This window comes from Zalophus californianus, chromosome 5, assembly GCF_009762305.2.
Source record: "Zalophus californianus isolate mZalCal1 chromosome 5, mZalCal1.pri.v2, whole genome shotgun sequence".
NCBI classification, from domain to species: domain Eukaryota; kingdom Metazoa; phylum Chordata; class Mammalia; order Carnivora; family Otariidae; genus Zalophus; species Zalophus californianus.
The window spans coordinates 59,225,904-59,241,576 of record NC_045599.1 but is presented as its reverse complement, the minus strand read 5'-3'; the positions used below and the strand labels follow the sequence as shown (position 1 = coordinate 59,241,576).

General features: G+C 46.5%; 1 protein-coding gene across 15 annotated transcripts in view; it reads left to right on the top strand.

Moving 5' to 3' along the window:
- Nucleotides 1-15,673, top strand: part of LHFPL2 (LHFPL tetraspan subfamily member 2) — a 154,445-nt gene that overhangs the window by 99,357 nt on the left and 39,415 nt on the right. Inside the window, exon 4 of one of the 15 annotated variants that reach the window (XR_004820078.1) lies at nt 4,649-4,879. The exons of 13 other annotated variants lie outside the window; for them this stretch is intronic. The gene's annotated coding sequence lies outside the window, so the exon portion shown is untranslated. Of the gene's footprint in view, nt 1-4,648; nt 4,880-6,678; nt 7,045-15,673 lie in introns of those variants that run through there. One more of the 15 variants, XM_027605089.2, reaches the window with a different exon arrangement.

Sequence of the window (15,673 nt, the reverse complement as noted above, 5' to 3'; positions counted from 1 at the left end):
ATGGTTTGTCTCCCCCTCCGATTCCGCCCCCCTTCATTTTTTCCCTTCCTATTATCTTTTTTTTTTTTTTTTAACACATAATGTATTATTAGTTTCAGGGGTACAGGTCTGTGATTCAACAGTCTTGCACAATTCACAGCGCTCACCATAGCACATACCCTCCCCAATGTCTATCACCCAGCCACCCCATCCCTCCCACCCCCCATCTCTAGCAGGGAGTCTGCATTTCTAGTGAGTTCGTGGGCAATACCGATGCTTCTGTTCCTGGGAACACACTTTGAGTGGCAAAGGGTTGGAGTCCACTGTGATCTTCAGGCCTCTGAGGAAGGGTGAAGGTGCACAGATGGGGGAGTTACCCCACTCCGTTTTGATCATCTTGTATTTGGCCTACGCTAAGTAAAAGACCAGTGTTTCAACAGCTGCTGCTGGTCATACTGACGATGTTTCCCTGGCCTGGTGGTGGTGGTGACGCCGCTTTACCCTAACAGCAAGATTATGAGTGTGTTGTGTAGTATAATTTTGCTGGTAAAAAATGCATCTATTTGGTCAAACTCTGACCACTGTAGGTGTAATGACTAATTCAGTAAAGCGCAAACCTGCACTAGTTGATGTATATGGAGACTCTTCTTATAAATAATGGAGCAGACTTTACCAAAATTGTAAGGGCAAAAGAATAGCCCAGACACTGAAGCTGTGAGGTTAAAGTCATTTTGATCATTTTAAAGCCTTTATGAGCAGATAGGTAGTTTGCAGGGTGGCAGGGGAATAAGACCACTCCTTGAGAGACCAGGATTCTGTGTCCATCTGTAGGAGAATGAGTATGACAGGCCCTGGTTGAGGTTAGGGGGGAAACTTGGGCTGGCTGTATAAGCTGTTGGAGTTTCTTCCAGAGGCGAGGAGAAAACTGCACTCCTCTGTCTCCTTGAAAGACTTCCTTGGTGGGGGGCGGGGGGGCACGTCTTTTTGCTGGGGCCTCTGGCTGACTGGATGGTAGAGGCAACAACAGTTGGCAGAGCCCTACCCAGTTTCCACTTGAATACTGCCATGCCTCCCCGCCCCCCCGTGGGAGTTCATCTCCAATGCTGTTGCGGGCCACCGCCACACACCCTGGGATCGCATTTGGACCCTGGGCTGTTTTCGGTCTATAGCATTGGTCTCTTTTTGGCACGGGCCCCTGAGGAACTGCAGTGACATCTGGCTGCAGAAGCCGTGACTGGGTGATCTTCACAGAAGGAAACACGGTGAACTCCCTTTGCGTGGGTCTTTTGAGTGACTCCCACTTCCCTGAGGCAGAATGCCTAAGTCTCTTCCAAGGGTACGAACAGCCAGTCTGATTATTAAAACTCTGAGGCCAGTAGGATCCAGCTTGTGATTTTGATTGTATTCTAGAGATTGCTTTCGGTTTGTGTCGGAATCCAGAGCCCGTTGTCATGTGGAAATGGTGTAGTCAGGCCTGTGGAGGAGCCCACAGCCGGCCCATCCTGGGGATGAGGGACGGCGGTCATGATGTGCCTGTGGTTAGTGCATGGGAGTTCCACAGACATCCCCAGCCAGGCTTGGCGGGAAGCAAGCACTAGACCTCCCTTGCTTCCTCTCCAGGGGGCTCCGGGGGCGGGAAGACATCAGTGAGTGGGTGGGGTTAGGAATTTACAGGCAGAGCTGGGGACCCAGATTGGGCGGGAGGGCTGGCTGGGAGGAGCCCCTGTGGATGGCTTCTCTCCCCTGGCTGTTGGCTCTGGGGGGAAGGGCGCCCTAGATCTTTGCACTTCTCGATCTCCCCCTCTACCCTTTGTGAGGAACTGGAGCAATGAGACAAGCTGGGGCTGAGCCTGAGATGGGGGGGGGGGGGTCCTTGCACCAGAGAGGGTTTTTTAGGATTATCTTTATCTCTGTTTACCCCACAGTGATTCACTCAGGGTCAGAGTTCAGTGGAAAGTTAGGGGCCCCATGCACTTGGATGCTAAGCATGGTGTTCCAAGTCAGAGCTGTCTCTGATTCCTTGGCCAAACCACTTCTTTATGTCTCACCTGTGATATGTGCTAAGGTTCAGATGAAGCCTCATTTCCTTTTGTGGGAGACAAAGAACTAAAATGAAATGGGGAGCAGTCCTGGGACACTGGAAAATGGGGTTTCTTCCCAGTTACTCCTAAGAAATTGATGGTTTTTCTTCCTACATTCCAGCAAACTTGTTCAACTTGAAACAAAAATGCTATTAAAGCTTTTAAGTTTTGCCATGGACTTACAGTACAGGGCAAAAAATAATATCCTAAGATTTGAAAAGCTTAAGTTGAGGCGGCTGTATGATTTTGGCAGTGTTTCTCTAAGTGAAATCCCTGGGCCTCGTCACGGCCCCTACCTCTCCTATCCCTGGTTGGCAGGAGCAGGGAGTTTTGCCGGAGCCAAGGGGGGGATGGTGAAGGCCTGACTCGGAAGAGGGGGCCCTGGGCTTCAAGGGTGCCCTGGGGGCCAACGCTTAGGCCACTGCTCCCCAAGGATCTGCAGCCGGCTCAGTAACATGGGAAGTAGGGAAGATTGACCCCACATCTGGAGTTCTGCCTTTATGTTCCTGTTTTGCTTTGAATCTGAAGGATGGTCAAGAAAAGAAAACCGAGCAGTCGCAATGTGAGTGAGTCAGCACCAGGGATGGGTGAGGCTTGAGGACAGGGAATCACTGAGTCATGGACATTAGATCTGGGAGGGTCTCTTGACAGTTGGCTTTCTAATGACCTCATTTGGGCAGGAACCGGCAGAGGCCCTGGAAGAGCAAAGCAACTTGCCCAAGGACACACAGCTGGCTGGGGGAGCATGTTGCTGAACTCACAATCCAGTGCTCCCTTCTCTGCACCATTATGCCTCCCAGGATCCCACTGACTTCCTGTTCCTCTCTGCGGCCCCCAGCACACTGCTGGGTCCAAGCCCACGAAGCTGCCCTTGCCTGTTGTTTTAGCCTTTCGCTCCTAGGAGCTGCTTCTGCTTTCCTTCTAGGAGGGACTCCAGATCTCAGAGATTCCCCCCCCACCTTGTACCTTGTGGGGGCATGGCGGCCAGCAGCATCATCCAGCCCTTCCCTTGGCTCCCTCCTCCCCCTCCGCCAGCATCTAGTGTCACATGATGGTGTGGCCACAGCTGCACAGCTTCTCCTTTCGAGGCTGCCATCTGGGGTGCTGCTCTTCGGAGTTGTCCAGAAGGGCTGTAGGGGGAGCCGCCCTGCCAAGGCTCACAGCTGGAGCGGGGGTGTCTGCACACCCTCAGGGCTGGGGAGAGCTCAGGGGGCCTCCAGTCTTTGTTCTAACAGCCGCCTTGGTGTGGGGTACCCCCCCCTTTGCTTTCTGAGAGCCATGGCTTAAAATCTGAGAAGTGCCTGCAGGTTTGGAGGTGAGCAGTGGACCTCAGGTTTATAAATTTAATAAAACAGCTTTAGTTCTAGGAATGAAAAGAAACAATTTTAGGTGTTGATAAATGCTTGGCAGAATTCTCTTCCTCTTTTCAGAGCTGATCCTGCAGATTAAGGTTTTGGCACATGGCTTATTACTTAACAACCCACACAAGCCAGGAGAAATGTTAAATGACGCTTTCCTTTCTTTTCTTCTGCTGAAAAGGGGGCTCTGACCTTGGAATAGGAGCCTTTAGTTCCTGCACTGACATCTTCCTAGCCAGAGAGGGCTTTCCCTCTCTGTTTCCTTTGTTCAGGGAGATTGAAAGATTATACTTTTACTTACCTCCCTCACGACCCCCCCAGGCCCCACACCTCGCACCCCTGCTCCCACAGTGTTAGCAGTACGTTTACAAACGAATGCCGATTTTTCTTCTGATTTATTCTCCTATATATTTGTCACACATCTTCTAAGGAATGTCACCAGGCACCGCTTTGTTCACATGGTTTGAATTACTGCCATACCTGATGGAACAAAGCTTCATTTGTTTAAGAATATAATTTAAAAATATGTTAAGGCTTAATGTTCAGTGTTTCCTGATATATCTTCCATATGGAGGTGTTACTATTTTGTGGGGAGCGCAATATCAGGAATGTGCGAGGCGTCTTCTAAAGTTTTGGTTTTTGAAAAGATGACTGCCCTCAGGTGAACCTATGTTACTTTTTGCTGCAGTTGAGCAGTGAAGCCCCAAAGGCCCGAGGCGGCCACGGGTTTCGGTGTCCGGGAGCCCGTTGGTGTGGATGGAAGTAGACTCCGTAAAGGAGAGGATGGGAGCAGAGTCTCTGAGGGCCCTCGGTGCACTGCCCAGCCTCCCCGAATTGGGCTCTCGGGGCACTGGGGGCTTGGCCTGTCTCCGTGGCCACAGGCAGGGGCCCCTCACCAGTGGGGAAGCATCTCCAATCCCCACCCTTGCCTGATCTTTGCCTCCGATTACTCGGGAGGCCAGCACGTGGACTTCCTAATAGTAAGCCGACACTAGAATCGTTTGGGTGGAAACACTGGTGTTTCAGTTAAGATGGAACGAGAAGTATCAGAGATGTTGGTGTATCTCTTCAGAACAGTCCCATTTAAATGAAGGCGTTGGTTTTATCACTGTGATTAGCTTTTTTTTTTTTTTTAAGTATTCCTAGTCTACCAGTTGAGAACTGAATTTATCAGTTAACTGAGGCCTGCTTACAGTGCTTTAAGCAAACTAAGAGTTGCGTTGTTTTCAGGTAATAAAGAATCCTGAGACGGGCTGACCAGGATGTGAGCTGCATGATGTTGTCACGGATGCAGGTGCCTTCTCTCCTGTTGCTCCGCAGCCGCCAGGGAGGGGCATGTCATCCTATAAGTCCCCACTGGAGCCTTCATGGTCACTTTCCCCAAAGGGGAAAAGCTAGTATCAAAGCTGAGTCAGGTCCCTTGTTCTTATCAGGTTTTTTTCCCTTTTTTTTTTCAGTTTCATTGAGGTATAATTGACAAATAAAATTATAATAAATTTAAGGTTACAATGTGATGATTCCCACCACCAAGTTAATGAACACATCCACCGCCTCACATGGTTACTTTTGTGTGTATGTGTGTGTGTGATAGAGCAGATCCTTTTAAATAGCTTTCCCAGAAACATCTCCCCATCTTGTCCATTTAAGTCTCATTGGCCAACCCGTCTGCAAAGGAAATGTAGATTTTTTTTTTTTTTTAAGCTGGACACACTGCCACCCCCCATAAGGTATGATTTCTTTCAGGGCCAGGAATATGGTAAGGCAAATAAGACACTCACCTTTGTGCAAAATTTAAGGGTACACCAAAAAACCCAGTAATTAAGATAAGTGATGTTTTAATGCAATGTTACAGTGCCATATTTGGAGCCTAAAGTAAAAGGAAAAATTGGTAATGCTGACCTGGTCTTTATTTAAATTTTATTTTGGTTTATTGTGGATTTTGAAATTGATTTTACATGATAACATATTAAAATATTTTTTATCACGATTAATCAGTTTTTGGCATCCCCTTAAATTTTGCGCTCAAGGAGAGTGTCTTACTCTCCTCACCCCAGTTTCTGGTCATCGGTACTCCGAGCAAAGAAGAGGAGAATGGATATTGGATAGAAACCTGGCAGTCTCTGTCAAGGAAAAATTACCTATTGCTTATTCAAGTCCTTACCCACAGCTGACTGTGAAATGAGTCAACTTGTGGTTGAGGGGACACCGTTGGCAGGCAGGGCTGTGGGGGCATTATTCCTACCACACAAGAACTGCTCAGAAACAGCCCCAGTCCCATGGGAGTCACCTTGAAGTAGCATCTTCGTATCTGCACGTGAAATTTTCGGGAGGGTTAGGTGCAGTTGGTAACCAAGGATGAGTCCGTGTGAGTGTTATGGTCAGTTTGGGGTTCCTGCTGTAAAAGTGGTTAATAATGTCTGGCCCAGTAAGTACAAAGTCAGCAACCATGGAGCTGGAACTTCCCAGAAGACTGACTCAACATCTTACCAGTAGCTCTAGAACTCAGGGCACATGATCTCATTAAATGATGGGTCCTTATCAGGGGAGGGATTAATGAAGACATTGTATCAGGATGAAACTCTCCAGCTCCCAGTTCCCTGTGTAGACATACCTCTCGGAATGATTCCTTATCTTTCAGCTTGGTTTCATGTGGACCTTAATGGTTATGGCTTTCCCCACAAAGGAGTATTGGAGAAACAGTAGACTAAGGCCACATATGTACACAAAACCAAAATCACTTAATTTGCTGTTTTTAAGTCCTAATGATGTAATTTGATCAGAGAGTTAGAAACTGGGGGTAACTTTTAACAATCACTTGGTATTTCAGAGAAGCCCATTTAAAATTTAATGACAAAATTATTTGTAATCTTAGAAAAGTTCCTATGGATGGTATTTAGCTATGAATTGGAGTGCCCTTGAGTAATTATACTAAAAGTAAAGTGCTTATTGGATCTTATGGCTTGACTTAGTATCATTAGAAGGAATAACATGATAATCTCTCTTTTTGATAATGCTTCTGATGTAGACAAAATGGCATCCAAACAGTCTACTGTACTGGGGTTTAGTTTCTTTTTTCCCTTTCTTCTAGTTTCCAGAAATTATACCTCAGGTAGATTTTATAAATCATTTTTACAAATAGTTAAATGAGTGAATACCTAGAACAAAAAGACAAGTGCTTTTGGAAGAGCTGCTACATTTATAAGGCAGATTTTTACAAGGATGTTACAAAACATTTTGTGGCTATGATTCATACCTTGGTGCTTTCATAAATTCTTGCACTGCACAAATTCATGATTCAGTCTGTCAGATGATTTCCCTTCTTGAGAATATATAGTATTTTGAAAATTCAGTGATTTGTTTCACAAATCCTCTCACCTGTCTCCATGTGTAATGCTTTCTGCTTTTAAACCTGTGAGCATTTAGGCATCCAGCTCCATGGCGGGGCTCCATCCCACACGAAACCCTGCCTACACACCGCGCAACACTTTTCTGAGGCCGTCTGAAAGCTTCATGCTTCAGGGAAAAGTGCTGGAGTTTATCAGTTCTTTCCAAACTTTCACAGGAATGCTGTGGCAATTGAATGAGGTCACCAGGAAAAGTACTTTTCAGTCCTTATAGGATTCCAGGTATTGGTATGAGTAAACTTTTTTTTTTTTTTTTGGTATGGGTAAACATGTAATTTTAAGGTATGAAGGTACTTGCCTTTGACAGGGCTATGGTAATTGACATTTGGTTGGTTGTGTCCAGTTGAAGAACACATTTCTAAAGTAGTTCTTCAAGTTATGTTAACATGACACTGGTTAAAATAGAAGTATTTGGTCGTCAGTATTTATTAGCACTTTTTGAGTGTGGATGCTCTCTCTTGGATGTTGGAGGGAAAGGTCTGTGTTTATTGATTTGCTTACATGGCCTAGAGCTCAGCGACCACCTCTGTAAAGAGGGTTTGGAAACCGTGTGGGAGCCTGGCAGCCGGGCACGCATGGTATGCAACATGGTGCCTATTGACCTGTAAGGCCTGTTAGCCGTGGCTGCATCGGCATAGTCTATGGCACGCAGTCTGAGAGCATCACATAGGGAGTGTGCAGACTGAGTTGGGTTGAGGCAGTCTGTCTTATAGGTGTATTTTAACTCAGAAGCCACAGCAGACACAGATCTGTAGCAGAATGCCCACATGAAGTGCATTGGTTCAAACCTTTCAGGATTTTGTTTCTGGGAGCACAGTCACCCTAGAGGGAGATCGAGTTTTAGACAGACGGCTGTGGTTCAGAGATCAGTTGTAATCAATGGAAAGTCCTGGCCGCTGTCAGACTCAGAAAATGGAGACAGAGGGTTACGAGAGCAGAGAAACAGGAGAAAGGAAAAGCTGAGACTGGTGAATATTGGATGTCACTCTTCCTGACCCCAGCTCCTGTCCATAGTCTGCTCTCTTCAGGACCCAGAACTGGAATCGTTGCTGTCTTCACGTTCTTAGCCGGGCAGCTCAATAAACATTGTGTATGTGAACAAATAAAGCTAGGGTGGGAGGGTGCTGGGAAGCAGATAGCTGATTTTTCCAGTTAAATGACATTTTTCAGTTCCTCTTGTGATGGGAAAAACTGTTGTTATAAGGAAATTTGAAAATTGCACAATATTTTTTCCTTTCTTTCTCTGTCAGTGAGGTAAAATCTAAAATCCTCCCCTCCTTCGCTCCGCTAGTACAGTGAAATTGACCATCTAGATCCCTTTTCAGGCAGAGACATTTTATATAAAATTTGCAAACACAGAAGGGTCAGGTGGAAATAACAAGGCAGGACACCAATCCAAATTTCTGATCCTTTTGAATCAAAAATTGTCCCAAGCGGTGGAGGCGGACTGTGCCCCCAGGAGGCGATCCACATGGCCATTTCTTAGCCTTCTGCACTTCTGAGCTCTGGATGACTTCTCATTTGAACTTTTGAGAAAAAAAAAAAAAAAAAACCTCATCAGCCTGAGAGCTGCCCCAAAACTTGATCTTGGTTCCTGATTTCCAGACAGAACTGAGTTTAAAACCTAGTAACTGGGTCCGTTTGTTTTTCTGTCTCCAAGCTGTTTGGCCCCATGTTAGTCCTCCCAGCCAAGGCAAGAGAGGGACACTTAGTTACTCAGATGGAACACTGACAGGAAGAAACTATGGAATGGGGACTTGACAAAATGTTGGCTGGGGAAGTCCAGTTCTCCTCCAAGCAGGGCTAAATGTTTCCCAAATTAATTCTGACGAAGTGAGTTTAGCATTCTACTTTCGGGAGTTTGTCGAAATGGCTTAGGATATTTTAAGTTAACTATTTATTTGTTGCCTGTTTTTCTCATTTCTAACCTGTACTATGTGTTGGATACTGTACTTACGTCAAATATTTTGCTTTTTAAATTGCGCTGTAGAAGTTTTAATCTTACACAAATTACCCTGGAATGTAAATGCCATGTGATGTCTTTGATGGGATGTTGGGGTCAAATGGAGGGCACTGTGTGGCCTTCCTTCAGGAAAGAATGGAGGGTTGTCTTTGTTTTCCTCATTTGGTTCTTAGAGTGCATTCAGCTGACAACAACATAATAGTATATCAGGGTAAAACATCCCTCGCCTCCACTGGGTTTTTGAGTGGACAAAACTGAGGCTCAGATCATGGATGTGTGGGCACATTGTTGAATGTTAATGCACACAACCCTCCACGCTGGGCACAAGCCTACTACTATTCTGGGTTATTCAGTTTACTTTAATGAGAAAAGAAAAAACATGGTGCATTTGAATGACATAGTAGATCCCTGTGTGTCACCGAGATACATGCGAAACCCAGGTCAGAAAATAGGCAGTGAAGGGGGTCTTTGACCACATACTTCTAGGCTTTGTCTCCCAAAGAAAGGCTCGGTTGTGTTTTTGAATGGTTAATTAGAAGATATCTCTAATTTAGTGTTGCATTCTCTGTGAGTCAGATGACTGTTTTAAACAGCTTCTTTCAGACTCCAGCTACTGGATAAAGTCACTATGGCCAAACCCGAGGACGCTTGGATGCTGGTTGACTCTGTGCTTGCGTTCTGATTCTCCCATTCAAAGCCAGGCTGTGCGGGAAGCAGAGGCCGTGCTGGCTGAGCAGGAGAGGTGCTTTTGGTTTTCGGGCACGCGCGCGCGCGTGTCCGTGCCTGTGTGTGTGTGTGTGTGTGTGTGTGTGTGTGTGTGTGTGTGTGTGTGTGTGTGTGTGTGTGTGTGTGTGTGTGTGTGTCTGCATGCGTGCGTGCGTGTCTGTGTGTGTGTGTGCGCGCGTGTGTGTTTGTGTCTGCGTACGTGCGTGTCTGCGTGCGTTGTGTGTGCGTGCGCGTGTGTGTGTGCGTGCGCGCGCGCCTGTGAGCAGAGGTGCTGGAGGTGGGCTGCAGTACCAGCAGCCCGTCATGGCTGCCCTCAAAGCCGGTGGACCCTCGGGAGGCCATGGGGGCTCTGCCAACCTCTGCAGCAGGCCCCACGGCACTGACGGGAACAAGCGGTGAGACTGCTCTCGGCCAGAGTCTCCAGGGCTCACACCTTCCTGCCTCCTTGGTGTCTGTCCTCCTGGCTGCTTCGACTTAGGACGTCCCCTTGGTCTCCCAGTGACCACCTTTAACTGTTTAGGTGCTCATTCTTAACCATCGTACCCACATCCCAGATTTCTGTTTATTTTAATTGGTGGCCCAAGTAGTTTTTTGAAGGCGTGAAGTTTTACCTTTTCCGCTTTGTGTCAGGTTATCTGTCTTTGGTACATAGCACTTTTTCCATTTCATTTCTTTTCTCTTTATTCTTCCCCCGCTTTCATCCCAAAAGGAATGAAAGCAATTTGATTTCCATCAAGGTTAGTATTAATAAGTGGTTGTGTTTCTAGCATACTTGCCATAAGTGCCCTCGTACAGACTGTTCAGATATGAGTTCTACGGGCGGTTTGTCTTACCTTATGGCCAAATGAGTGATACGCTTGATTCTGTCTTCCAAAGTCATGGGTCTGTAGCTCTCTTCTTCAACCACTGTCACTGCTATCTTTTACTGAGTTTGTATTAGGTGCTGGGTTCTGTGCAACGCATTTTGTGTGTATTTTCTCATTTAATCTTCATATCAACCCTGTGAAATAGGTAGTATCATCCCCATTTGATGGCTGGGGAAATTGAGGCAGAGGGAGGCTATTACTTGCCCAACTTTATTCTGCTAGCATGTGCCATAGCTAGGGCTTGAACCTCACCTCAGTCTAGATCTTGTGCCTTAACTACTAGTGGGTACCTTCTAGAGCAAAATTGTTACTCAGGGGCATTTGGCAGTATCAGAAGACACTTTTTATTGTCACAACTGGGAGAGTGCTCCTGGCATATAGTGGGAAGAGGCTACATCCTACAACCTGCTGACAAAGAATTATCCAACCCCAAATGTTAAAGGTGCTGAACTTGAGAAACCCTGTTGTAGTTAGAGCAGAGCATTTAGGTTTAACAGTTAAGGGCCACCTTCCAAGTGATGCTGTGAAATTTCAGTTACTTCAAGAAATATTCCTTGTTTGCAGAGTTACTCAACAGGGAGAAAAAAATATATAACTGTTTACAGGGAAAAAATATTTCATGAAATTCCTAACTTATGAAATGCAAAGGATTTCTAACAATTCTTATACCTCTGTTGTGTTACAGTTACTGGAACATAATTCTCTCACATGGAGAATTATGCTAGCCATTTTCTCTTTGGATCCTCTTACAGGCTTAATGCACATGGGTTCTCTGCTATGTGTCAGCAGGAAATTTTAAAATTTTGAAATTTACCATGTCGGCCTTGTTTGGTCCCATGGGTGGGTGCAGCTCTTAGGACTTCACAGACCACGCCCCCCCAAACCCCGCGGACCAGCCACGGGCCGAGGGAGCGTAGTCTGGGTGCAGGGTGAGCCAGGCTCGAGTTTCTGTGTGAACGAGGCTGCATGAAGGTTCTGTGTAGATTTGCCTTAATCACAACCGTCTGTTTTCGTGTTCCGGTCATGTGCTCAGCCCCTCTGCTCCTCAGGCAAAACTGAGCGTTCCCAGTTGGAGAAGTTTAAGGTCTTCCTGTTTGTCTGAGAGCGAAAACGTAGACATCTGTGCATGGTCCAGCTCATTTCCTTCCCTGCAGCCCTCTCCCCACGCCCCCCAGCCGCATCTGCAGCACTGTATTGTTCCCATTCTTCCTCATCGTGACCTTGTGCTGACCGCCCATTCGTTGTAGTGACTCCTCAGATAAAGTACTCCTTGGGACTTTTTTTTCCTTTTAATTAAATGCTTGGGGCTGGCAAATTGAGGATGTAGCTAAAATGCAGTCAGTGCACGACATTCTGAAGTATAAATCAGACCACAGTGAGACTCCCTTTCATTCCTGCTCAGCAATCTCCTTGCTGCTTTTTAGGATAAAATGTTTATTTGGTAGGATGTGAACGGCACTGTCTGCCCCTGGTCTCTGCTGACCACGGCCACCCCCTGTGACCTCTCTCCGTCATGCCTTCCGGGACACACGGTCCCCTCATTCTTCCCCCTCGGACTGCTCCTTGTCTCTCTGGCCGTTTCCTCGGATCCCCAGGGTACATCCCCAGTGTCCCTTACTCCGGTTGCTCTTAGATCTCCTCTCAGCGCCTGTTGTACGTCCACAGAGATCTCAGGTTCTTCTTGACCCAGACTAGATGCACGGGCTTGCCCCACTTGTCCCTCCTTCCGTATTCTTACACCAAGGAATGGAAGCGTTCAGGTGGTTGGGCAGCAATCTGGGAGTCATCCCGGACTCCCTTTTCCCAACAACCTCCATACTCCGTTAGGCAGGTCCCTCTCCAACCTGCCCCTCTCTCCACCGTAGCACAGACTCTGAGCTGTTCCCACCCGGCTCGCTGCAGGAGTTTCCTCACTGGCCTCTGGTAGGCCATCACTGCAGCACAGATCCCTCTGCCTGGCCGCAGTCTGTGGGATCTGGGGCCCAGCCGCACCCTTGGAACCATCCTGGTGATCGCCAGCTCCCCTCAGACCCTGAGTGCACCTCTGCATGCATGCGTGCAAAGTGCACACACAGACACACTCAGGACACTTGTGTTCCTTCCTTTTAGTTGGCCTAACCCTTGCAGGTTTCCTGGAGGTGATCTTCTAAAATGCAGACCTGATTTTGTCACTTTTATGCTGAAATTATTCCAGGGGCCCCTCTTCATAATGTATAGGACAAAGTTCAAATCCCAGACCTATCCAGCACCTCGCTAGTTGGTTCCTGCTGTCTTTTCCTGTCATGTTGCTCCCTGCACCCCCCCTTTGTGTCCCAGGACATGAATGTGCTAGTGCTGTTCCCCATGGCCTCATCAGCCTCCCAGTGAGCACAGTGCACCCTCTTCACTGACAGCTCGGTGCTGGGCCCCCCGCTGACCTTCCCCTCCCCCCACGAGCCCGTGACCACTTTGAGGAAGAGGGCTAATCAGTTCGGTGTCCCAGCCCTGGCGTAGCCCCGGGCCCATGAACAGTCTTACAAAGTTAATATTGACGGTGTGTCAATAGAACCTTTCACTCTCAGAAATGAGATCAATTCACCCCTTGGTTCCAGGATTGGCTGCCTGGTTTCTGAGGAATGGCCACTACCGACCAGACTGCTACAACTTCTCTTTCTTTCTGATGAGGAAATTGGGGGACTCTTGTCCCTAATTACATTGTATGTTTTATGTAAGTCGCAAAGCTCCCAGTTTTCTCAGTCACATCCATTGATGCCCCCTTCCTTCCTCTCCTGAAAATGTCCCACGTGGTCAGGAGCTCCTAGGGAACTTAGCAGGAAGGGACAGCTTGCAGAAAGGGTTGCAAATTCCTTTTTGGGATCACACTTTATATTTACAAACTCTTCCCCTAATGTCATTTATTTTTTCCCTGAGCCAAATATAAATATGCACTTACTTTGCCAAGTGCAAGCTGCTTCTTCGAATGGTAGGTTCCACTTGCATCGGTGTTTCAGGACCAGAGGACCCTGCGCTCTGGAGCAGAAGCAGCTGACGGCAGAGCAGTCCTGCCAGGTATACCCCCCTCTAGCCTCCGAAAACAGTATGGGTTTGACATTCAACAGAGCACGTTTGTCTCTTAAAACTACCTAAACCCGATGTGTTCTAGGAGTTTCTTTCTTGATAGAATTTGGATGAGGAAGCCAGACTCAAAGTTCATCCTAGTTCCTTGCAATCATTACGAAAAGTTCACAAATAATCCTGTCCGTGAAAAAGTGAATTTGAATGGGGAAGAGGGGGCTGTTAGAACATAGGTTAATTTTAATTCTTTTGTTTAAAATTCATCATACTAAATAGCTGGCAGATATGCCAGGATTAAATCTCATTCTCCCGTTCAGCCACCATTTCTACTTACATATGCCCCAAAACACAGGAGGGTTATCCGCCACTCTGTTTTGCTCAGAATATGAGGAGGGTCAGCATCATCCAGCCCTTCAGTCTTCCTCTCAGAAGTGTTGTTATGCATCCATCTGGGGTTATCCAACAGAAACAGGAATAACCCTCACCTTCTTTTCCCCCAACTGCAGTTTTCCCTTCGATTTACTTCCCAGCCATTATGTTCCTGATCAAACCTTATCATAGTTTGTGTCTATGCACCCCCCCCCCCCGCCCCAGTACTGCCCGCCCTGATCCACCATGGTGAGTTCTCTCAGTGGCTGGTCCTGCCCCTCGGTGGCCTGAGTCTATCTGGTCTGTTTCTTGATTCCCCTTGAGAGCAGTGAGTGTGTCTCCTCCCGCCCGTCCTGTCCTGACTCCGTGACCCACTATGTTGCTCTGCACACCTTGGACAGTCAGATCTTGCACAAGGTTGTTAGTTTCTAGAGGGAACTGTCTTGTCTTACCTCTTGAGAGCTTGAGTGCTCGGTTGCTAATCCCAGTGATAGATAAGGGTAAATAAATGCATATGAACAGAAATTCTCTGGTTTGGGAAGCTCGCAGATGAGACTCCTTGTTAAGTGCTTTAGTTTTAGCAGAGATTTAATGAGCATTATTTTCAAAGAAGGGTGAAGGAAAAAAAAATCAGGCAATATGATATTCTGGGTCCCAGGAAAAAGAAGAGCTGTTTTTGCAGAATACGGACAGTTTCAGCATTACCTCAGAAATCCATTACTTCTGTCCTGTTAGGCTTCGGGCCCTGGGTTTCTCCGCGGGGGTGGGAGGTGTTTCTGTGTGTGTGTGCACAACTCGTTCATCAGCTTCTTAGCACCCGCTCATAGCTGGCCTTCCAGACGGGCAGGACATACCATGGTGGCATAATCGGGTTTAGCCCTTGCTTTTATGAGTGGCTCCCTCTGCTTAAAGGGCATTTTGGAACAAAGGTCAGGAAGTTAGGAGGCGTGAAACTTGATGTGTTCTTTTTGGGAGTGTTGTTCTTGTTGTTGACAGAGCTTTATTTTCACAGCCATGCCGGCAGCCTGCCTGCCAATTTAGGATGTATGTGGCTGCCCGCCAAATCATTTGTCTTACCAGCACCTCTTAACCGTGGCCTTTGCTCTCTGTGATTATCATTTCTAATCAGATCATTTTTACTGAACCTTGGTAAACGATTGCCTTTGACAGCATTGGGACCAAAATGTAAAAAAAAAATTTTTTTTTAATTCATCCACGATCTCACTGATAATGCCAAGGAAAATTGAAAATCACTTTACATTAACATCAGCTCAGCGGCTTCATCACCAGGGCTGTTGGGTTGGAGTGCTGAATTTTTAAACATCATTTGAATCACTTGGTTGATCATAACAAAACAAGACATTTTATTAGGTCATTAATAAGAGTACTTATCAGAAATAAGTGCCCCTGGATGGATGCAAATCAGCCTTCTGGGGCCATTTATAACTGAAGAGAGAATTACACTGCCTGACTTTAATAATTCACCAAAGAACAGAGAATAAACAGCAGCAAACATTAATTTTATAGGACAGCTTCATATGGTTTATGTTTTGAAATAAAAGGGATATGACTTTTGACTCCTGCCTGAAACTAAACTCCTTCAAAACAAGTGTCTCCTGTTGCTGGCTTCTCTAACTGCAGACTTCATATTAAGGAGCATTGGTGAATCAGCTGGTGCCCTTCCTAAAATATGTAAGAAACCAACATCTAAATACTTCAAAACGATTAGAACTTTGTATTCTATCATGTCCTCTGGCATATGGCCATGAAATTTTTCATGATCAAGCGTTTTACTTGTCTAGGACGGGTAGCAAATGTGTCTAAGAAAGAAAGCATCCTTTTTATGACCGTGAATTTTCAGAACTGAATAAGG